The sequence below is a fragment of the Protopterus annectens genome, chromosome 2.part0 (genome assembly GCF_019279795.1).
Source record: "Protopterus annectens isolate FY-2018-M chromosome 2.part0, PAN1.0, whole genome shotgun sequence".
NCBI lineage: Eukaryota > Metazoa > Chordata > Ceratodontiformes > Protopteridae > Protopterus > Protopterus annectens.
In genome coordinates, this window is record NC_056728.1 from 427701480 (window position 1) to 427725559 (window position 24080).

Sequence of the window (24080 nt, forward strand, 5' to 3'; positions counted from 1 at the left end):
CTGCTGAGTAAGTTCCTTTTTGTTCTTAGACATCAGTTTCTTCCTTTTGTAATATAAACTATATATACCTGAGGTCCACCAGGGTGGCCTGTTTTTTTGGGAGGACATAGTTTTGATCTGATCAGGTACAGTCAAGTCTATGCAGTTGTTAAGGTGGTTATACAGGCATTTGTCTACTCATCTGCATAGGTGTCGTTGTTGGCTGTGTTAGCAGGGGGTTTGAAACTTTTTATACTATTGCCTAGTAGGCTGTAGTTTGCTTTGGAGAAATCTTTCAGTTTTTTGTTCCTGTCGGGGTGTCAGGTCTGATTGTTACTTCAAACATGACAGATTTATGGTCTAACCTTACCAGGGAGGGCAGCACATAGGGGTTAGTGCAGTGATTCCCCCATGTTGGTGAGCACTAAGTCTAGGATATTTGAGCCCCTTGTGGGAGTGTAGACTAGTTCCAGGGCATTTGTATTGACAAAGTCCAGCAACATCAGGGCAAGCATGTTTGTGGTAATGTATGTCATCCAATCGATGGAAAGATACTTGAAATCTCTCATGACCAAAATGTTTGACTGTATAGTGAGTGACTCTAGTAAGTCCAGGTAGGTGGGGTGCTTCTCTTGGTTCATGGTGGAGGACCTGTAGCTAGCGATGATGTGGTAGGTGTTTTACCTATAGTTAGTTGGACCTGGAGTAGCTCAAGAAAGTCATACTGTTTAACCAATCTCAAGGTGTATTTGGCTTTAATGAAGATGTATACACCTCCACCTTTGGATTTTCACTCTTGTTTTGGAATCTGAATGTGTGGAAGGCATTGTAGCCTTGCAACAGCATGGTGCTCTCTGCAGCCTTGAGCCATGTCTCACTGATTGCTTAGACATCAGCATCTTCCAAGGTGAGGAATGCTTCCAGGGAGTGCCGTTTCCTGTTTAGGGTACTAGCATTAAGCAGCATAACCTTGAGTTTGTCTTGAGTGGATTTTTTTTACATCAGAGTTTTTGTTGTTTTGACATTGCCTACAAAAGGCATTATGGGTGAGGCAAGTGCCTTTGCCCGTATCCGAAAGCTTAAAGGTGACAGGTGAAGACAATCTCTGGGAAATCAGCTTAGTCAGTCAACCATGTCTTCCCAGGCTGACAGATACTGGATCCGACAGCAATGGCACCAGAAGCTAAGCCAATTTTTGAAGTCAGCCTTTTTTGTCTTTATTGTGGCATCATCCTGGGTGAAGGTAGAGTGCTTCCTGTGACACATAATCTGAGAGTTGAGTCATGTCACTCTTCATATAATCTAGAGAGGTATGTCTGCAGTCATTCAGTTCAACATATACTATGATAGAGTCATAACAGCAACTGATGTTGAGTGACTTGAGTGCATGTGCAATTTATCAGATCCTGGGACTTAACAGACAGCTGACCATGACATTTTTCTTGTCCAGCCTGGTGAGAGGGACATCTGTGTGTCTCACTATGGAGTTGCCTATGACCAGGACATTTGGTTTTGAGGTATTTTGCCTTACAGGCTTATTTGCTAAGACACTGTTGTGTGTGTGTTGTTATGTGTAGTGGATTCTATTTGCTTTGCAGTTTGTGCAAGTGGTTTGCACTTGTAGGACTCTGATCTTTTGGTAGGCTTCTCCTGAGTACCTCCTCATATGTAGGTTTATGTGATGTGACCTTCTTATGTGTGAGAAATGATTTGTGTATGCTGCCAACCTGTTTGATGTCTGGTTTGTTGTTAAATGAGAGAACTGGTTCTAAATTCATAGTGTAATTACATCTCTCAAATATTGTGTTTGTTTGTTTTAGGAGTAAGTGGTTGTCAGTATACATAAGGCAATTACTACATTGCCTCAGGATGTCCGTGTCAATCAGGCCGGTTGGAGAAATGGTTGGAAACTGGCCATCCATTATTGCAGGGTTTTACTATAACTATAGTGGGCTAGTTTGATCAGATTTTGCTCTAGGATTAACAAAGGAGGTTATTCTATTGAAGGCTAGGGTTAAAACTATGGCAACACTTCTTAATGTGCAAATGAGTTTCCCACAATGCAGCAGGGAAGCTTAGGAGGGTTCACTAACAGATGTCTAGGAGAAAATTGTCTTTCAAAGCATCTGCATCTATACAGGGCACCGCTGAACCCAGTTGTGAGATGTGCAGCTATGCGCAAATAAAGTTTAAATACAGGCAAAATTAAATACTTTTAAGTTAAACTACAAATGGGAAAGCACATAATGAGCCTTCTGTCAGTAATTTCCAACTCAGATGAGGCTCAGACTACACACTTCTGCCACAAGGGTGCATGCAGGGCCCTCCTAATGTAAGATGGTTGGAATAGTGCTCAAGTGTAGCAATATAGTCTAGATTCAGCAGGTCTGAATCTAGTCTATGTTATGCATGAGCTACTTAAAGCAATAGAACAGCTTTTATAAAATGCAGAAAAATACAGTAAAATTAGCAAAATTAGGCAGCAAAATGATAAAATACAGTCAGCAAAGTGCAAAGAAAACTCAAAAAGTACTTATTTTTTAGATTTTAGCAGAAACTCTCCAGACCTCTGGAAAAAGTCTTTAAATATTGAGCAGCTCCAGCTATGACCTGCAGTGATACCGCCCTCTGCACAAACCTGCAGCTCTTCGAGCAGCTGTGAACAGTGGGAAAATATGTATTTATTTTTTCAATTTTAACGGTGGCTGCTTTGGATTTCAGAAAAATCTCTCCAGCCCTCTGGCAAAAGCCACCAAACATTGAGCAGCTCTGGCTAAAACAGCATAAACCTGCTCAAAGGTTAGACTTAGCTACAGGTGAAATTAAACAATTTTAAGTTAAACTACCAATGGGGAAGCACACAGTGAACTTTCCTCCAGTAATCTTCAACTCAGATGAGGTGCAGATTACACACCTTTGCCACAAGGGTGCAGGCAGGGCCCTCCTCATGTAAGATGGCTGGAATAGTGCTCAAGTGTAACAATGCAATAAAATATAGTCAAAGTGCAAAGAAAACTCAAAAAGTACTTATTTTTTTAATTTTAGCTTTGGATGCTTTGGATTTTAGCACAAACTCTCCAGACCTTTGGCAAAAGTCAACAAATATTGAGCAGCTCCAGTTACATGACCTGCAGTGATACTGATCTCTGCACAAACTGGCAGCTCTTCAAGCAGCTGTGAACAGTGGGAGAATATGGACAGCATTTCCTATAGAGGATTTTAAACTGGAGAGGTTTGCTTATATACAAGGCTTCAGTAGACTGAACGACTTTTACACAATTAATTCTTCAGGCCAGTCAGATAAAACCACAATAAACTTTCCATCAACAGTTTCTAACTTGGATGAGTTGAATTCAGCCCTGCTCCCACCAGAGTGAAAAAGAACGTCTTAATGTAAAAAAAATTGGTTTTGATGTCAAGTGCAGTAAGAAATGCTTTACAGCAAAAGTCAGAATTCCTGCAGTATCAGTAATCTTGGAAATAAGTTCACTAATCCTATGAAATGTTCAACAAAATACAGAAAAATTGTACAACACAAGAGAACAACAAAACAGAAAAAACTTTGCAAAACATAGAAATATTTTGGTAAAATCAACACAATAAACACTATACCAAGAAGAGTAAACGCCAAGTAGCCCAAGTGAAAAGAATATCGAACAATAATACAAGTAGATTCCAGGGCTCTCAGACTGACCACACAGATAACAAGAATTCAAATAAAATCGTATTTATTCAAACAACGGTTAGCGCTTTCACATAAGCTTCATCAGACCATGATACATAGTTACAAGTGATCACATTTATACTACAGTCCCTCCAATCAATTTACAACACATTACCACATGGCTATAACCTTGTAAAGATGCATTCTAGATATATAAATGTCTTACAAATATATATATATATATATATATATATATATATATATATATATATAAAACAATATAATATATAAAAAATATATAAAGCAATATATAAAACAATATAAGTGAAGGAGAGCAGATAGAGGTAAAGGATTGAATGAGAGGGCTAGCATCAAACCATTTTTAAAAAATCGGAAATTATCCATTAGAAAGTAACAGGTATATAATTTACTTTTATGATGGTTTTAATATGTGTAGGTTAGTATATTTTGCTAGATATTTTCTTAAATATGTTGTTTTTGTCTTATATGTTTTATGTTGTTTAGTATATTGTTTTATATATTTTTTATATATTATATATATTTGTAAGACATTTGTTTATCTAGAATGCATCTTTACAAGGTTATAGTCATGTGGTAATGTGTTGTAAATTGATTGGAGGGACTGTAGTATAAATGTGACCACTTGTAACTATGTATCATGGTCTGATGAAGCTTATGTGAAAGCGCTAACCGTTGTTTGAATAAATACGATTTTATTTGAATTCTTGTTATCTGCGTGGTCAGTCTGAGAGCCCTGGAATCTGCTTGTATTATAGAAGTATTTTGGGAGACTCTGGAGAACTTTGGCAAACTCAGAACAGCTTTTGAAGTAACAGAGAAGGTTAGGAAATATTAGAATACTGTTAAAACAACCTAAAAGTAGTACAATAACAGTTGGCATTTCTTTAACAAGTGGAGGCTGAAAAACAGTATAAATTTAACCAAATCAATAAATGCAGCACAGAAATGTTAAATAGCACTTAGACAGAGCAAGTACAAAAGATACTTATATGAGCTTTGTAGGTCCAGATGGTTTTAGAAGCAATCCAAGTCTTGTAGTCACAAGTGTTCAAGCCGGGCACAGAGAAGCTCTGAATGAGCACAGTCTCATAAAAATGTAAATCTTTTATACCAGCAGAATGAAAGACTTTTACACAGTTAATAGCTGAGGCCAATCGAATAAAAATACAATAGACTTTCTACCAGCAGTTTCCAACTTGGATGGGTTGAATTCAGCTTTGCTCCTATCAGAGTTCAAAAGAATCCACTTAATGTAAAATGAAGTTGTTTTGAGCTCAAGTGCAGTAATAAATGTTTTATAGCAATAGTCAGAATTCCTGCAGTATCAGAAACCCTTGGAAATAAGTTCACTAACCCTCAGAAATGTTCAACAAAATACAGGAAAAAGTATACAACATAGAGCAAAAACACAGAAAAACTTTGCAAAACTTAGAAATATTTTAGCAGACTCAGGAAATGTTTAAAAGAAACCAGTTTGATGGGGATAAGTCAGCAAATGATGGATGTATAATTACAGCCCTTCAGTAGGAAGGGTTGCAGTATAATTTACTCATAGAAATGGTGGTGTAGAGTGAGCCAGAAACTGAAGGAGATGTTTTCTGGGGAGGGGGGGGGGCATTATGGAGAAAATATAAAAGAGGATGCAGAGACAATCCTGAAGAATAGTATTGAGATGGAAAAGAAAACATATGCAGAGAAACTAAAAGAAGGCAAAAACGGAGTAGCAAAAAAGGAAACAAAAAAAATGAAAAACAGAAGTACGTGGTAAAGATTCAAAGTAAAGAAGATTAAGAAATAGACAGGTATGAAGTGTGGGACAATATAATAGTTCCTTTGGGTGTAAAAGCACATGAGGTAAGAGCATTAATTCTTATTAACAGAGACATTTTGACACACTATAATTGAAACTGCTTTTTTCAATAGAACATTTTCTTGGAGAATATGGAAACAAGGAAGACTGTAACCCATGGAATCTTTATGTGATAAAAGCATTTAACAGGGAAACAAAAAAGAAGATTTGTGTGCAATTTGTAATAGAGGTAGAATGAGGGATTTTGAAAGGACATTTGAAAGCGTTATATAAAGAAGTATTGGATATAGTAAAAGTTTATGACAAAAATTATGGACTGGTGGCTGGAATTGTAATATTGTGTTAAAAATAGAAATCAAAAAATTATACACACACCAAGCATGATAAATGTGGAGGGAATAGGGGTGTTGTAAAATACAATTTAAAGAGATAAGTACAAAAGAAAAAAGAAAGGAAATGGATTAAAAAGAATACATACAGCTAAAGATTGAGGCTTAGTATAATGGTTAAGGTGCTTGACTCACAGACACAAGGTACAGTGTTTGACATTCACCTTTGGGAATTAACTTGATAAGTCTTAAAATGGCCTATTAAGAAAGCTAACCTACTAATTGGTTATAAACTTATGAAACCACAAATCTAAGGAAAAGGGAAAATGAAAATTTTAGAGTGCTTTCTGTAGATTTGGATAGGATTAAGAATATAGTAAGAAGAAAATGGATTTTGGAGTGGTGTAATACATGTGATAACAATGTGATTATTTTAGAAGACACAAGATAGTTTACAAATGAAGCAAGATTACAAACACAGAAACTATTGGGAGGAAAGATAATCTGGAATTTGGAAAAAGAGAGATGTTCTATAATAGGCATATTCTATAGACATACAGTAAAGATATTAGATGTAACTTTAGTAAAAATGGGAAGATTAAGGTTTAAAATGGAAAGAACAGGTATATAGCATATATACCTGTATATACAGGTATACAAATGTATATGCTTATACTAATTGTAAGGAAAGGGAAAGCCTATTTCATCAGATTTTAGACTATGCAGTGATAAATATAAATATTATAATAACAGGAGACTTTAATTGGGATTAAAGAGGCAAGCATAAAGAGAAAAGAAATGATATAAGAAAAAAATGTTAAGTACTATAAGATGAGATAAGTTAAAACTTTGGGACACAAATTCATGGATTTACAAAAGATGTATGCATAAAACTGAAACAGATTACTTTATACTATTAGAAGGTTTAGTTACAAGGGAAGGGAAGTAGTTGAAACAGGATTTTCTGATAATCTTTGCAATATGGCTAGAGGTAAAAGAAAACAAGGAATATATAAAAACAGGCAAAGGAATAAGAAGGATAAATGAGAAAGAATGGAATGAAGTGGAAAAAGATAGTTATATAAAGATCATATTACTATGAGAACAATTTATAAAAATTCGTCTGAATGATGGATGATATTTAAGGAAATTATAAAAAATGTTTTTTTTTTTTTTTTACAGTGGTAATATGATGTAAGAAAAGTAGAGAAATAAAAATATAAAGGAACACATAATGCTGCATTGAATGATTTGGAAAACAGTGACAGAAAATAATTTGACAAAGAAAAATAATTATATGAAAGAAATCAAGAAGAACTACAAGAATTGCTATATAAGGAAAATATTTTTACAAGGAAAAAATAAGTATTTAATTACTTAAGCATATTAGCAAAGGATGATGGTAGTGTAATGAGAAAAATAAATCTAAGAGGAAAAACAGGAAAAAACTCAGGAAAAGATTATTAATAGTGTAGTACAATATGTACAAGAAATGTTTACAAAAAAAAGTAGGCAGTGAAAAAAAAACACGGAAAGTAAAAAAAGTTAAAAGAAAAAGTGAATAAAGAGTTGGAAAAGGAGATTTCTTTAAATTAGCTAGATAAAGTATTAGGACAAGTAAATATAGGTTCATAGGTAGATACTAGGCTATCGGCCCAAGGGCCTACGTAAGCCTATCCAACAAGGTTCCCTAACTTACGCCACCCAAGAAAGTTATTTTCCTGTGCCACTGTCGAGCAGAGACACAGAAGTGATCCCTGGGGTTTATTTCCTATTTCCCATCCACTCATCAAGATTTTTCTTGAAGAGTGCTAATGAAGAACTTTGCTTGACATTGATAGGTAGCCTGTTCCAGAGTATGGGAAGTCTCTGGGACAGGAATCTATCCCTCCAGCATGTCCTGTTTATTGTGGCGACAAGGTTTAGGTCCCTAGAGCATGTAGCTTGGAGGGATTGGGATTTTTTTTAGGTGTAGCATGTTCAACAGCTCTGGGTTTGACATAGCTTTATATGTTAGGCAGAGATCACCTCGGAGTAGCGATAAGCTAGAGAGTAAAGCTGGAGTTTTTTTGAGGCGGTCAGTGTAGCGCATTTGTTTGAGGCCAGTAATCCTCTTTGTGAGGTACTTCTGTGGCCTTTCCAGCTGCTGCAGATGTCCTGTGAGGTACATTCCAAAAGGGGCATTGTACTCTATAATGGGTCTAATGAGTGTTGAGTAGAGAGGAACAATGACCTCTTTTTTCCTGGATGAGAACCCTTTTATGATGAAGTGTGCCATGTAGAAGGACTTCCTGACTACTGTGGTGATGTGACTATCAAAGGAGAGACTACTGTCCACTTGGGTCCCAAGGTCTCTTATCACATTCGGTGTTAAGTAGATTGCTGACTATGTGGTAGTTCATGGGTACAGAGTTTTTACCAAAGGGGATGACACTACACTTTTTGGCCTTGAGCTTGAGGCCATGGCTCTGACACCAGGCTTCTGTCTCAGCGAGGCCCTTCTGTAGGATGTCCACATCATTTGGGGACTTGACTATGGCTCCTAGTTTGCAGTCATCTGCGAACTTCTTTAGCCGGAGGCCTTCTGTGTTAGCCTGTACTTCAGAGAAGTAGATACCAAACAGGAGAGGTCCCAGAATGGAACCCTGTGGTACTCCACTTGTCACTGCTTTGAGGTCAGATTTGGAGTCTGCAACTTTTACAGTGTGGGTTCTGTCAGTGAGCCACTTGGTAACCCATCTTGTGACGTAGGGATTTATACATAGTTTAGTGAGTTTAGCTATTATTCCAGAATGGGGGATGGTGTTGAAAGCCTTGGCGAGGTCAAGATAGGCTGTGTGAACCACCTTACTCTCATCTACAGCTTTGGTGACTGCCTCAAAGAAGTTGGTCAGGTTCAGGAGGCATGATATGCCTTTCACAAATCCGAACTGGGTGGGATCCAGAGTTTGGAGGTTACCAATGTCTTTTTTTTATGAGATCCATGATGGTACGTTCCATGGCCTTGCAGATCATCTGCAGGCCCAGTTGGAATAGGGTATGAAATATATAAAAATGTATGGGATTGGCAAAAAAATATTTTTTTTTAATTTTGAATGACCAGCTAAATGAAGGTTTTATGTATAAAGAATGATGTAGTGGAACATTTAAAATCATATGGAAGAAGGAATATAGAAAACAATTTAAAAACTGGAGACCAATAGTATTGATGAATAAAGATTATAAATTCTTCGTAAAAATAATACAAAAGAGATTTGAAACTAAAATGGAAAATATTAAGATAGCATAGTATAGTATAAAGGGGATGGGTTGTCAAGAATTATTAATGATAGAGAAATTGTGGATGATATTATGAACAGAAAATCTTCTTCTTCTTTCGGCTTTTCCCGGTTAGGGGTCACCACAGTGGATCACCTGTCTGCTCATGATTGGCAGTGGAGTTTTATGGTGTTGAGTTGCCAGCCCGGTGCCCATCCTTCCACAGAAGGCATACACATTCACACACTCACACCTAGGGCCAATTTAGAGTGTCCAATCCACCTACAGCATGTCTTTGGGATGTGGGAGGAAACTGGAGCACCCAGAGGAAACCCACGCGACCACAGGGAGGACATGCAGACACCGCACAGAAGGCACCCCAGCCAAGAATTGAACCGGAAAACCTCTTGCTGTGAGGCGGCAATGCTAATTGCTGCACCACCGCAGCCACCCTATATTATGAACAGAAAATAATAAGTGAAAATCATGACAGGAGACCTAAATAAGGCATTTGACACAACTGGACATAAAATATTATGGGTAATAATGAAAGTATATAATATACATGAGAAAGTTAGGACATTATGTATGTCACCGTATAATAATAATAAAGTAAAAATACTTGTAAATGGCTGGTTAGGCCAAGAGGTAAATACGAAGAGTGGTGTAAGACAAGGATGTCCAATGAATTGTATAATCTTTGCATTAGCTATGAATGTGATTGTATGTGAAATACATTACAAAATGAAGGAGTTGGCGGATATAACACCTGAAGGGTTTAGAATTCCAGTTCTGTTAACATATGCAGATGAAATTATAATAATTGTGAAAAACAAAATCTGGATAAAAGAAGTAATACTGTGTACAAAGGAGTGTGTAGAGACGATAGGGATGGCTTTAAATAAAGAGAAACTAAAGGTTTAGGTGATGTAGTAAAGATCGGGGTGCATATTTTACAATGAATTAAATTTCTGTGTTAGCTATAAAATCTGGAAATAAAGATATAAGTCGAATTCAATGGGGAAAAAACAACAGAAGAAATAAAACAAACATGTTTTTTTTCTGGAGAACATGTAAATTATCATTCAGACAAAAGGATTATTTGATAAATGCAGTACTGATGGTTAAAATAGCATACTTAGCAAGTGTATTTATGTTGCCAACAGTATTTTAAAAGGAATTATTGCAGACAATTTTTTTCATTTATATGGAGTTCTAGAGTAAACCCAGTAAAACAAGGAGTTTTGTATATAAATAAAGAAGAAGGATGTTTAGGGTTAATTGACCCACTGGTATACCCTCCTTCACTAAATTTGTACAAAGTGTTAAAGTGGCTAAATGAAAAAGATGAGAGATTAGCAGTAAAACTGTATAACTACAAGTATGATACATTTTGGGCATTGTAAGAATGAGTAAAAGAGAAAAAAAGACTGTATAAATGGAGAAAGAAACTGTTATCAAGAAAAAAATATTTTTGTGGAAAATAAAATTTGATGTTATAGAAAAAAGAAAAGTATGGTATGAAAATGTAATGATAACATACAACTATGTAAAACCATGGGAAAATCTAACAGATAAAATAATTAAAGCTATAAAAATAAGAAGCAAATGATGTAATCAGAAAGTAGAATATTAAGATTTTTGTGGATATTGGTAGTATATAAATTGCCAGTAAAAGGAAATATGCCATGTAAAAAAAAGAGCGAATATGTTTACATTGTCAAAAGAAACTATGGAAAATGTGTTTTTGAAAGGTAAAAAAAGTTATGAGGGAAAACTAGGCAAAGAAGAATTTTTTGAAGATGTAAAAGAAGAAAAGAAGTGAATAAAATAATATGACTATAATTAAATATGGATATTATAACACTATGTTCAAAGAATAAATAAATTATTTTTATATTATATGGGTTATATTGAATAAAAGAATAAATTAAATTATGTTTAATGGTAAATCAATTTTAGCAACAATATTAAGTAAAATCAGATGGTGGTTATGGAAAAAGGAGTGTAGGTCTAATAGGGATGAACATTTGGCATGATTATAAAGAAAATTATGAACAAGTGTAAATAGATTTGTATATATTTACAGCTATACATATGCAAATAATTTGTAAATAAGAGATATTTTTGTATATAAACAAAGGGCACCTACTCTTTTCTTTGTCAAGCTGTTGAAAGGTTGTTGCCAGAAGGAAGAACAATGGAGGAGATGGAAGCGCATGCTGTGGACCTTATATTCACTGAGTGTATTGATGATTCTGACAATATTTCAGAGTGTGAGCAAGTGAAGTGCGAGCAGAAAGTTTTGGATATAAATTGTGCAGACAGTGTATTACTGCACATGGTAATCATGGAGATTCAACAATGGTTTGGAGGATGGTACATTAATTAAAATGTTTGATAAGTCAGAACCATCAGATGAGGTTGCTGTTTTATGGTCAACCATGGAACTCGAGATTCTAAATGAGGAAGTTGGTGTGCTGAATGACATACATCTGGATATATTACAGGCATTTGTGGGGAGAAGGAGAGACTTGAGAATATTGCAAAAGGTATTGTAATGGAATCTTTTGTAAAAAAAGATAATTGATACGACTTGTGCTGCAATAACTGCAAGTTATAAATAATAAGTAGGATGAGTGAGACATTAAAGGAGTTAAACCAGTAGTGAAAACTGAATAAAGAAGAGAAGAAACTGTTGACAGATACTTTGTTTGAGGCACAGTTATTTCTGCTTTGGGAATTAACCCTGAATGTGTAAGAGTGTTTAATGAAATTGGGACTGAATCCTTTTGTGAAAATGACATTTGAAAATGTTGATATAGCAGAATGTGACTATGTCTGAATCAAAATCATTTTTGTATTCTATGGAATGACTATGTGATTAGGGGAAATAAATGAATGTTTAAAAAAAAATATGATTACAATTTCAAACATCAAATACTGATGAAACTGAAATAAACCTCTTCTGAATGGCAATGCAAAACTGTTTAAGAAATTAGAAAATGTTATGATGATAAAAAAGTTATGGAATGGGGGGATGCAAGGTTATGGTTAATTGGGCTGTCAATGATGTGATTATTGTGCATTTACCAATTTTTTTAATAGTTAATGGAAAAGAAGGGGTGTTAAGATATGTTGGGCAACCTAAAATATTTTCAGTGTGATTCTGGGGCACATCTAGTTAATGAATGTCCTAAAAGAAGTTGTTTTCAATGTTGGGTGCTAGGACATGGAAAAAAGGAATGTTTAATGAAATGTTGAAAATGCAATGGGTTAGGACATTTTTGGATGTATTGTGACAAACATTGATGGGCAAAAAAAAAAATATGATTTTTTTAAGTAAAAAATGGAAGTAAATGGTGAGACAGATGAAGGAGTGATGCTAGAAAAACATGGAGGGTGGTTGTGAGCACATTAATTTGTTTGAAAGTTTAAGTCAAGAAGTTCCAGGTGCAGAGCAAGATGAAAAGTCAGATAAAGGCATGATAGGAAAAATTAAGCAGAGAAAAACAAAACAAAAAAAAAAAACTGCAAAAAAATGGAAAAAAATGAGCTAGCAGTAATGTTCATAGGTTCATACTAGGCTATCTGCCATAGGGCATTTATAAGCCTAGCCAGAGTGTGTTTGGCTTTCGACTCCCATTTTAAATGAATTTTGCTATGCCCTTTTTCGAGGTTAGTATACTGTGCCTCTGTCTAACAGTGACACAGAAGTGATACCTGGGGTAAACCTACGATCTCCCATCCACTCATCAAGATTCCTCTTGAAGAGAGTCAATGAGGGACTCTGCCTAACCTGGACTGGGATTTTATTCCAGAGTGAAGGGAGCCTCTGGGTTATGAATCTGTCCCTCCAGCATGTCCTATTTATTTCAGTGCTGAGATTCAAGTCTCTCAAGCGCGTAGCTCAATGGGATTTGGATTTTCTGAGGTGCAGCATGTCCATTAATTCCGGGTTGGACATGGCTTTATACGTCAGGCACAGATCGCCTCTGAGCAGGCGGTATGCCACTAAGTAGAGCTGGAGTTTCTTTAACTGGGCAGCATATGGCATCTGTTTGAGCCCTATGATCCTCTTGGTGAGGTACTTTTGGGGTCTTTCCAGTTGCTGCAGGTGTCTGGTAAGGTACATCCCAAAAGGGGCATTGTACTCAATTATGGGCCTGATGAGGGATGAGAAAAGAGGCACGATGACCTCTCCTAATCTAGATGTGAATCCTTTCATGATTAGGTGGGCTATATAAAATGTTTTTCTAACCACTTTGGCCATGTGGTTGTCAAATGAGAGATTGCTATCAACTTGGGTCCCCAGGTCCCTAATTACTACTTCTGTACTTAATGGATTACCACCTATGTGGTAATTTGTGGGCACTTTGTTTTTGCCAAAGGGGATGACTATACACTTTTTGGCGTTTAGCTTGAGGCCATGGCACTGGCACCAGTTGTCTTTTTCTATGAGGCCCTTTTGGAGGATGCTTGTGTTGGCTGGAGACACATCTTTCAGCTTTTCCCGGTTAGGGGTCACCACAGTGGAACTCCGGTCTGCTAATGATTTGTAGTGGATTTTTACATACCAGGTTAGCAGCCCATGACGCACAACCTTCAACGAAGGCACGCCCCATTCACATATGCCTCCACGCAGAAGATGCTCAAGCTGAGAATCGAACAGGTTAACATCTTGCTATGAGGTGACAATGCTACCACAGCAGTAATCCTTTTGAATATTATTAGAATAAGTAATGATAGAACAATAGTATGGGGATATTAGATTATTAAGTAAAGAACAAAAAGGGCAGTTAGAAATAATATTGGAGGAGAAATGAAGTAGAGTTTTGATGAGGTTGTGTGTTCTAGAAATGTGTTTTTGATAAAGCAGTCACAAATTAAAATATTGGATTTCATTGTCATAAAACCAGGGAGATGTGTGATTTATGATGTAAGGAGGAGGATGGATGTTTGGAGAATTATTAGTTTATATGCATTTACACAGAATAAGAAGTGGAAATGTTTGATCAAGAAAATAACAAAAAAAATGTAGCTATAAGTATGAGTATAATTATAGTTGGGATTTATTTGTTATTTGAGGAAGTTGATAGGAAAAATTAATAATGACATTATAAGTTAAAGAAAAACAAGGATGGAGTGCTTAAGGCAAGTAAAAATACAGTATACATATAAGAGAAGAAATGTTAAAACTGAGATAGTTTATGCTATTTTACCAGAAGAATTACACGAGAATTTTGTTCAAGTTATAAAAGTTGATTTTTCAAATTATTAGGCTGTAAAATCAACTATATCTAGTAGAGAGAACATAATAAAAGAATGAAAATGTAATAAAAGACTATTTGGGGAAGTTGTAAAGGAAGTGGTTTAAGAAGGAAATGGACAGTTTGTGGGAAGATCATTTGACAATGTTCGATTTTTAGGAAGATTAAGATAAACAGTGGGTGAGTTATAAAGAAAATTATAAAAAGAAATATATAAAGGTAGGAAAGATTTTTTGGAGTTTAAAAAGCAGGAGTGTGATAAACTGATAAGTGAATATGAGGCAATGATCAATGGAAGGGAAGAAGAAATAAGAAAAGTGAAGGAATTATAAAAAATGAGAAAAGGATAAGTTCAGTGATATTTAAATAAAAGTGCTTAGTAAAAGGAAAAAGTGAAGAGGTGTCTCGATTTTAGGGACATATATATTTGATGAAGGAAGAATAACATATATTAAAAATAAAAAATGAGAACTGTGCCAAAGTATGAGGTTTACAAGGAATAAAATGGAGATGTATGTTAAGAAGTTGTATGAGGAAAAAACTATGTAGAGAGAAATATTATGTAAGGTTAAGAAAAATTGTTGCTTGTTAAAGAAATATATATAAAGATAAAAATGAAGAATCATAATGATATATTATAGGAGATAAAAAAATAACATCTCCCAGATCTGATGGGTTGGATTATGAATATTATAAGGAAATACAAGAAGAAAAGAAGAAGCAGATGTTAAAAATATGAATACTTGAATTGAGAGAGGAATAAGAAAACAAAAAAACTATCTGAAGGAATTGTAAAGTATACACACATACAGACACACACACACACACACACACACACACACACACACACACACACACACACACACACACACACACACACACACACATGCACACACACACACACACACACACATATATATATATATATATATATATATATATATATATATATATATAAAAATTATTCTGTCTCCTACCAACCATTAAGGGATGACCCATGCCTGATCTACAAGGCACTCACAAATCCAACCCTGATGGAGCTGCTACAGATCCACATGTCAAACAAGAGGGTCACTCAATCTGGGGATCTAAACTTAGTGACTCAAAAAAAAAAAAAAAAAAGAAAGAAAAACATGCTGGAGAGACAGATATGATTCTCAGCGACTGACCCTTCTTTGGAACAGGATTCCTATTCATGTCAAGTAGCTCACTTACCTGGCCTTCTTCAAATGCAATTTGGATTAGTGAATGGGGAATCACAAATTTACACCTCGGCTAGCACCTATGTTCCTTACGGACAGAGGCAATGAGTAAGATACTGAAGCATAGGCACAAACTCATGCCATCCTCTTTTCCCTAGAGGCTATATATTGGACAAAATTGAGTTATGTTGGCTAAGCCTGTAAGGGCTCTTAAGCCATTAGCCTAGCAATCTCTTATGAAGCTATAGAGTAAGGAAGTATTAATAATATTTAGGAGAGCGGTAGATAATATTAAAAAAAAGAATAGGAAATGCTAGAATAGCTGTATGTGATGTAGAGAAAGTTTATGATAAGATTAATCATAAACATATGTTAGAGATTTTGAGGTGTTATTTTTTGTGGGAGATTTATAAGATTAATTGATTCTATGTATGGAAAGTCATATGCCACAATACATATATATTTAGTGGGGAAATAAAAATTAGTAGAGGTTTAAAGCATGGCTGTCCTCTTAGTAGTATTAGTCTTGATTTATTTATAAATGCAATAATGGAGATGTCCAAAATAAGAGCAGTTAAAGGGAAAAATAAGTTTAAAATCAGAAATAAATATTCCTGTGCATATGTCTTATGCAGATGCTTTGTGATTGTAGCAAATAAAAAATGGATAAAGGAATATAAATATAATAGAAATAGGGTAGTGGATGAGTAAAGTAAAGATGAATAGAGAAAAATGCCAAGAACATAGAGAAAAAGTGAGAATTGCAAGTGTCTATTTTTGTGACTAAAATAAAGTTGTTAGGAATCATGTTTGGAGAATGTAGGTTAATTAAAGAACAGTAGGAAGGTGTTTTCTTTTTCATTTTTACCAGTAGAGATGGAGAAAGAATTATTACAGATTATATACAATTTTATGTGGGGCTCCCGATTAAATATTATTAAAAGAGGAGTGGTGTATTGTAAGTAAAAAATATGTTTGGGATTAAAAATTATATTGTATTTTTAGTATCAATACATATATATTAGGGTTTTTTTATAAAATAAAAAGGGAAGAGCAAGATGGTGTTAGAAAATTGTTAGAGAATAAATACAGGCAAATTTGGGAAAGTAAAAAGAAAAAGAAACAGGAGTTTTTTTCATACTTGGATATTATTATAGCTTTAAAATGGAAGTCAAAATTGAAAGAAAATGTTGAAAATAGAATGGATTGGTATGAAAATATAAGGGAAAGATATTATTATATGAGGTCTTGGCAAAAAAGAAAGGAGGCAGTTAGAATTGCAAAAAAAAAATCTTGAAAAGACAAAGATGTTTTCGAAATTAAAATTTTGTATGGTGATTATTGATAGAAAAAATTCTAGAAGGCTAATTTGAAGTATAAACAGTTGAAATGCGGATTGTGTAATGAAAGTAGTGCTGAACAGACCATGAAGCATTTTTAAAGGATTGTTGTAGGATAAAAGAGGTGGGAAATTTATGTAAAACAAGAGACATGAGGATGTATGTAAAAATATAAGTATGGAAAATACCACTTTTTCCTATCATTCATAATATGCATTTGCAAAGTAGAATTAATGGATGCAATCAACATTAATATAATTTGAATCACTTTAAATATGAAATGTAAAGAATTGTATAATCAAATGTGGGATTGCTGGAATGTGGAAGGAAACATAAAAAAGAATGGATGTGGTTAAAGGGGTGGGAAGGACATGATAAAAATATCTATTTTGGAAGATTTAAGTATTGCCTACATTGTATTTATGGTAAATATTTGCAAGAAGATATAAGGATATGTATATAAAATAAAGCCCCTACTCTTTTTCAGTGAGTACCATGGGACCTTTTACATTCACCTGAGCTTCCATCAACTCATGTTCTCCAAATAAAATAATATTTTACATCATTATTCCTAAGAATTCCATTCATTCAACAGATTCTAGATCTTTCCAATTTAAATGTCATTTTCTACTAGCTGTCTTTGGAACATCATATAATGCCAGTGTTATTTGTCCAGTCCATGTACATATTTTACTTAAATAAGCAAAATAATCATTATGTTTGATCATTTCTTGATCTGAGGTAATAATGGTTCCAATTTCCAATCATCAGCATATTCTGAGATCCATGAGTGATACACTAAAGGAAAAGATGCAAACACCAAATTTAATAAAGCAGACCTCAATATAGATCCGTTTGGCACTCCTACGATGATAGTACTAGACTCTGATATAGTCCTCATGGCAGAAACCCTTATGTCTTTTGTTAGTCAGCCACTCTTTAACCCAACAAATAATATAAGTGTTAATGTTACACATTGCCTGGGTCCATAATTTTGAAATAAGGCAAGGCATCAAAAGCTGTTGCAAATTCCAAATAACTACAGTGACCATAAAATCATTTGTCATGCAAACAACATCATAATACTCAATAAAGTCTGACATGGTCAAATTACTTTTCATAAAGCCAAGCTGTCTTACATTGTACTCAATTCAATTTTTGGAAAATTAAGATAAGCAAAATTGACAAAAATAATGGTACTGTCATGTAATACAATTTTATACAAAACATTCAGAAAGTCTACATGTCACTCTGCTCTTAGGTTTACCTACAACATCTAATTAATAATAATCTTTTATGGTTACATATATTTTCCAAAGTTAACTCAAGATCTTGTTTTCAACATATTTGGATGTTACTCTAGTCTATATGGTGCAGTGAATAAACATAAGTATCCCATGACAATGTCTGTTCCCCCTAAATATTCCCATTTATTGAATCCTTCTATAGTAACATGAGTTGAGTTCCATTGTTCCTTAATAACCACAATTCTAATATTATACTGCAAAGGTATAGGTGCACAATGTTAAAAAAGTAAATCCAGATTTGAAAATTTCACCTTGGCATTTTGCTCTAACAAATGTTTTATTGCAACCAAAATGTTATCACTAACAAAATGTGATTCACAATGACTCAAGTGCAGTCCTTCCTTAGCAAAGATTCTGTAACCTCTGTGTTCTTCTAGTATGTTGTTACTCCATACCTCTCAACTGTCCAGATTTCAGTAGAATGTCCAGATTTTTTGCCTTGTATTTTTGATTTGTTCCTCATAAAACATGTGTTTTTTGGCAAATCTTTGAGGATTGAAGTCGGTAAATAATGACAGACATTATACATTCAAGTTTCAGATCCTTCAGATCCTTCAGAAAATGAATGCAAATCCTGTTATACTATCAACTATTACTACACCCAGTGGCTACAGTGTTTTGCGTACAGAGAGACACAAAGTCATAAAATATCAGGATCTGCAGGCAGAAATGAGAGCAATGTGAAAGAAAGATACACAGAAAATTCCAATAGTAGTAGGAGCAATGGGTCTTATAAAAAAAGAATCTACAATTGTATTTAGGTATGTTACCAATCCATGTAACCCCATACAAATTCCAGAAGGAGTCATTACTGGGCACATTGTGGGTACTGTAAAGAGCACTTTTGGCTGACATCAAAGAGTGAAACAATACTAATTTCATGAACTTTAATTGTACTTTCACTTAGGAATGGGGTCCATTCCTATCATGGTATTAGAAACCCAAATGATTGGGAGAAATTAAAAAAGTGATAAATGTGCAAAAGCAACCTTTAAAGCAGAAAAGCTGCACTACCAAGAAAACATCAGTTTGGGACAAGAATGTGATATAAAACAACTTCAGCAAAATGGAATGTATAAACATTTGGAAACTGATGAAGGATCAACAATAAAACATGAATAAATGATGAATAAAACTCAGTAAGGAATATTTTAGAAGACTTACATTCATCCTGAATACGGTGTTGGCATCTAGGAACAAAGTTCAAGCTATAAACCAGTTTGCTCTTCCTGTCCTAACTTACAGTTTTGGAGTTACTGACTGGCCCCAAAAGGTGTTGAATAGATTAGATAGGAAAATAAGAAGGATGCTTCATGCTCATCAAATGATTTATAAAAAAAAATCAGTGCATACCAAGATTATATATTCCCCTGTTTCAAAGGAGGTATGGGCCTCCTTGAAATTGATTACACATGCATATATATATATATATATATATATATATATATATATATATATATATACTGACCTCACAAAACCCAAATATAGTGAAAGTTTTGAAACATGAAAAGAATAAATCTAAGATGACTTCCTGCTTAGTTTAGCAGAAGCACATCATTGTAAAGTGAAAATGGAAATTAAACCAGAAGTAGATAAAAAATCAGGCAGCAACTGAATGTGCTAAAAAACAAAAGAAAGACTATAAGGCGAAGGATCAGATGAGGAGGCAAGAAATGTGGAAAATGCGTAAATATCGTTGAAAGTACAGAAAACTCCTGGAACAACCAAATGTTGATCAGGATTGAATGCAGAAATGGTTAAGGAGAGGTGAATTCAAACCAAAAGATGAAAGATTAATATTGACAGCCCAAGACAGTGGGCTACATACACAGTTGGTTTACAAAGTGCATTGAACATGTGGGAGAAACAGACAAACTTAGGTTTTGTAAAACAGAACTGGAAACATTTGCACACGTTGTTGCTGGCGGTGATATACTAACTGCAGAAGGACTGTATACTGAAAGGCATAATAATGTGGCAAGACTGTTACACTGAGGATTATGCAAACGTTATAACACAGAAGTAGCTGAAACACATTGGAAACATGAGCCACAAAGCATCATAGAAAATGATGAAGTCTGCATCATATGGGTCACCCATTACCAACAGTTCAGAAGATAGATGCGAGAAAAACATATATATATATATATATATATATATATATATATATATATATATATATGTATAGTGGTTCATGAAAAGAAGACAAAAGTAGCATTGATCACTGAAATTACTACACCCAGTGACTACAGTGTCTTGTGTAGAGAGAAATAAAATATCAGGATTTGCAGGCAGAAACGAGAGCAATGTAAAAGAAAGATACCCAGACAGTTCCATTAATAGTAGGAGAAATGGATCTTATAAAAAAGAATCTACAATCGTATTTACATATATCAATACTTGTAACTTCATACAAATTGCTGAAAGGAGTCATTACTGCAAAGAGCACTTCTGGCTGACATCAAAGATTAAAGCAATACTAATTTCATGAACTTTAATCATACTTTGACTTAGGAATGGCCTCCATTCCCATCATGGTATTAGAAACCCAAAAGATTTGGAGAAATTAAAAAAGGGATATGTGATAGGGGTCCAAATGAAAAGATGATAAGTCAGCAAGCACAGGATAGTGGTATTACTGGAATTGAATTCATCCTCAAGTCTTGGTAAGTACCTTTACAAGGTGGACCTTGTTTTTCACAAAATCTGATTACATTACAGCAGCCATGAAACAGTGGCAAACCACTTTGCAGTTAAGCCACGATAAAGGACAAATTCAAAGGGGGGATATTCCAGAGTGAGTCTTTGTCACTGCTGCTCTTTTGTCTTGTCCTCTTAAGCCATTTCACTGTCTACATAACAGATTAGGTCATTGCTACAATTTGGCTCCCAGAAAACAGCAGCGTGTAAAGATTTCCGATGTTTTTGTAGATGATTTAAAATTGCATAGTTCAACAAATGAGGAACTGAAACTATAACTGCAAGTGGTCAAAAATTTTTCAGATGATATAAGAATGTCATTTGGTCTTGATAAATTTGCAAAAGCAACCTTTAAAGCAGGAAAGCTGCAGCACCAAGAAAACATCCGCCTGGGACAGGAATGTAATATAAAATAACTTGAGCAAAAGGGAGTATATAAATATTTGGGAATTGATAAAAGATCAATAATAAAACATGAACAAATGCAAATAAAAAACTTAGGAATATTTTAAAAGACTAAAATTAATACTGAAAACAGCACTAACATCTAGAAAAAAAATCCAAGCTATAAGTCAATTTGCTGTTCCTGTCCTAACTTACAGTTTTGGAGTGATTGACTGGCCCCAAAAGGTGTTAAATTGGTTGGGCAGGAAAACACGAAAGATGATTCATGCTTATCAAATGATTTATAAAAAAAGTGTATACCAAACCTACATACTACATTCTGAAGGAGGTATGGGCTTCCTCAAAATTGATTAACCGTATAGATCTGCAATCATACAGCTGCACACATAACTGCTGACCTCACAAGACCCAAATGTAGTGAAAGTTTTAAAACATGAGGAGAATAAGTCTAAGATGACTTCCCTGCTTAGTTTAGCAGAAGCATATTGGTGTCAAGTGGGAATGGAAATCAAACCAGTAGATAAAAATCAGTCAGGAACCGAATGTGCCAAAAAGAAAAGAAAAGAAAGAATATAAGGTGAAAGATCAGACGAGAAGGCAAGAAATGTGGAAAATGCATAAATATAGTTTCAAGTACAGAAAACTCTTGGAACAACCTCATATTGATCAAGATCAAATGCAGGAATGGTTAAGGAAAGGTGAATTTAAACCAAAAGGCAAAAGGTTAATACTGGTGGCCCAAGATAGTGGACTACGTACATGCTAATTTACAAGTCCACTGAACATGTGCGAGAAGCAGACAAATATAGGTTTTGTAAAACAGAATTGGAAACAGTCAAACATCTTTTTATTGGTTGTCATATACTAATGGCAGAAGGACTGCACAATGAAAGGCATAATAATGTGGCAAGACTGTTGCATTGAGAACTGTGCAAACATTATGATACTGAAATAGCTGAAAAACATTGGAAACACCAGCCACAAAGCATTACAGAAAATGAAGTTTACATCACATGGGATCACCCATTACCAACAGTTTATAAAATAGATGTCAGAAAACCAGACATAGTAGTCCATGAAAAAAGGACAAAAACAGCATGATCACTGAAATTGTTATACCCAGTGACTACAGTGTCTTATGTACAGAGAGACACAAAGTCATAAAATATCAGGATCTGCAGGCAGGAATGAGGGCAATGTGGAAGGAAGATACCCAGACACTTCCAATAGTAGCAGGAGTAGCTGTTTTTATAAAAAAAAGAACTTACAATTGTACTTTGATATGTTATTGATACATGTAACTCCGGATGAATTGCAGGAGGAGTGAATACTGGGTACATTGTGTGTGCTGTGAAGAACATTTCTGGCTATCATCAAAGACTGAAACAATACTAATTTTACAAACTTTAATCATAGTTTGACTTAGGAATGGGGACCATTCCTGTCATGGTATTAGAAACCCAAAACACTTGGAGAAATTAAAAAAGGAGAGATGAGAACACTGGCTCAACAGCTGTGGGATGCCAGCTTTACACTGGGGGTATACTAATAGAATGAATTGTTCCTTTTGGAGTGGCAGTGATGCAATATAATGTAATGTGACCATACCCAAAACAATCATGTTTAAAGTGATTATTACCATGAGGTGCGTGAGGCCTGCACCTCATATGGCATAACTAATGGTAATAATCACTTATGTGATTCCAGCCAAGGTATGACAATTCACATCAGGTTTAATAAAGTACTCCCTGTCTACAATACATCCATGCATGCTTTCTGTTCTAAGGATACTGCTGTTCATTTTTTTATCTTTTACTTGTTTATTAAGAAGGTAGTCAACATAAAACCCCATATGGACTTTGCTGCTGCTGCTTGTATTCATCAGTGTGGCTCACACTGTCCTCTTACGTTATTTATTGGCCTCTTTTCTTCCTTGAATCCATTCCATTTATACGTGGCTAAAGCCTCTCCCATTTTTATCCATCATCACCCTCCCAGGAAATGTATTTTCCAGTGTGTTTAAACTCCTACTGTTTCACTGTGTACCAGATTTCGCCTTTTTGCCTCGGTATCAAACCAGTGCTCTTCACATCCAAGCCATACATCAAGGCATCTTTTAAAATCACTTCCGACAAATGGTATTCATTATCTTCCATTATTTATCATGCTGCCTTCTACTACATAAATAGACATATTACCTTTGCCCTTCTTTCCCTTTATACTATGTATATTCGCCCATTACTGGAGTTTATGGCAAAAACACTAATTGTTTTCCTCGTATGAGAGGACAGACTGGGATTTCTCTAATGTTTGCCTGTGCCGCCCTCTTAGCAAGCTTAATGTCTAGTAATGGAAAACTTAAACCAAATATTACCTCCCAGACAGATGCAGGCTTTCACACTAGTATAGGCTTCTATCCCTTTAGGTGGATCCTTTTTCTCTAGTGAAGCCCAAGCCCTGATCTCAACACTAGTTATTCAAGCATTCCATCCTCATGACTGTAATGAGCAGTTAGCACCTTAGATAATATTTCTGGGAACTAATCCCCTGAGGACCCTCCTCAGCTCCCCTCCCTCTTCTTCCTTCTACACAGCTCTGATCCATTCCCATGCACACACAAGGATAATCCTTTGATCATAGGATTCACTCCCTCTCTGTCAGCCATCAAACAAATCATATGCATCACTGGCACATAGGTCACTTAAAGTTATCCTTCTCACAAAGAAATCCAGAAACAGAAGCTGATTGCTTGCTTCTTTCTGGTCCATACTGCC

At 35.1% G+C, this 24080-nt stretch overlaps 1 protein-coding gene across 1 annotated transcript in view; it reads right to left on the bottom strand.

Moving 5' to 3' along the window:
* Positions 1-24080, bottom strand: part of LOC122792743 (protein prune homolog 2-like) — a 1725151-nt gene that overhangs the window by 44712 nt on the left and 1656359 nt on the right. The window lies entirely within an intron of this gene.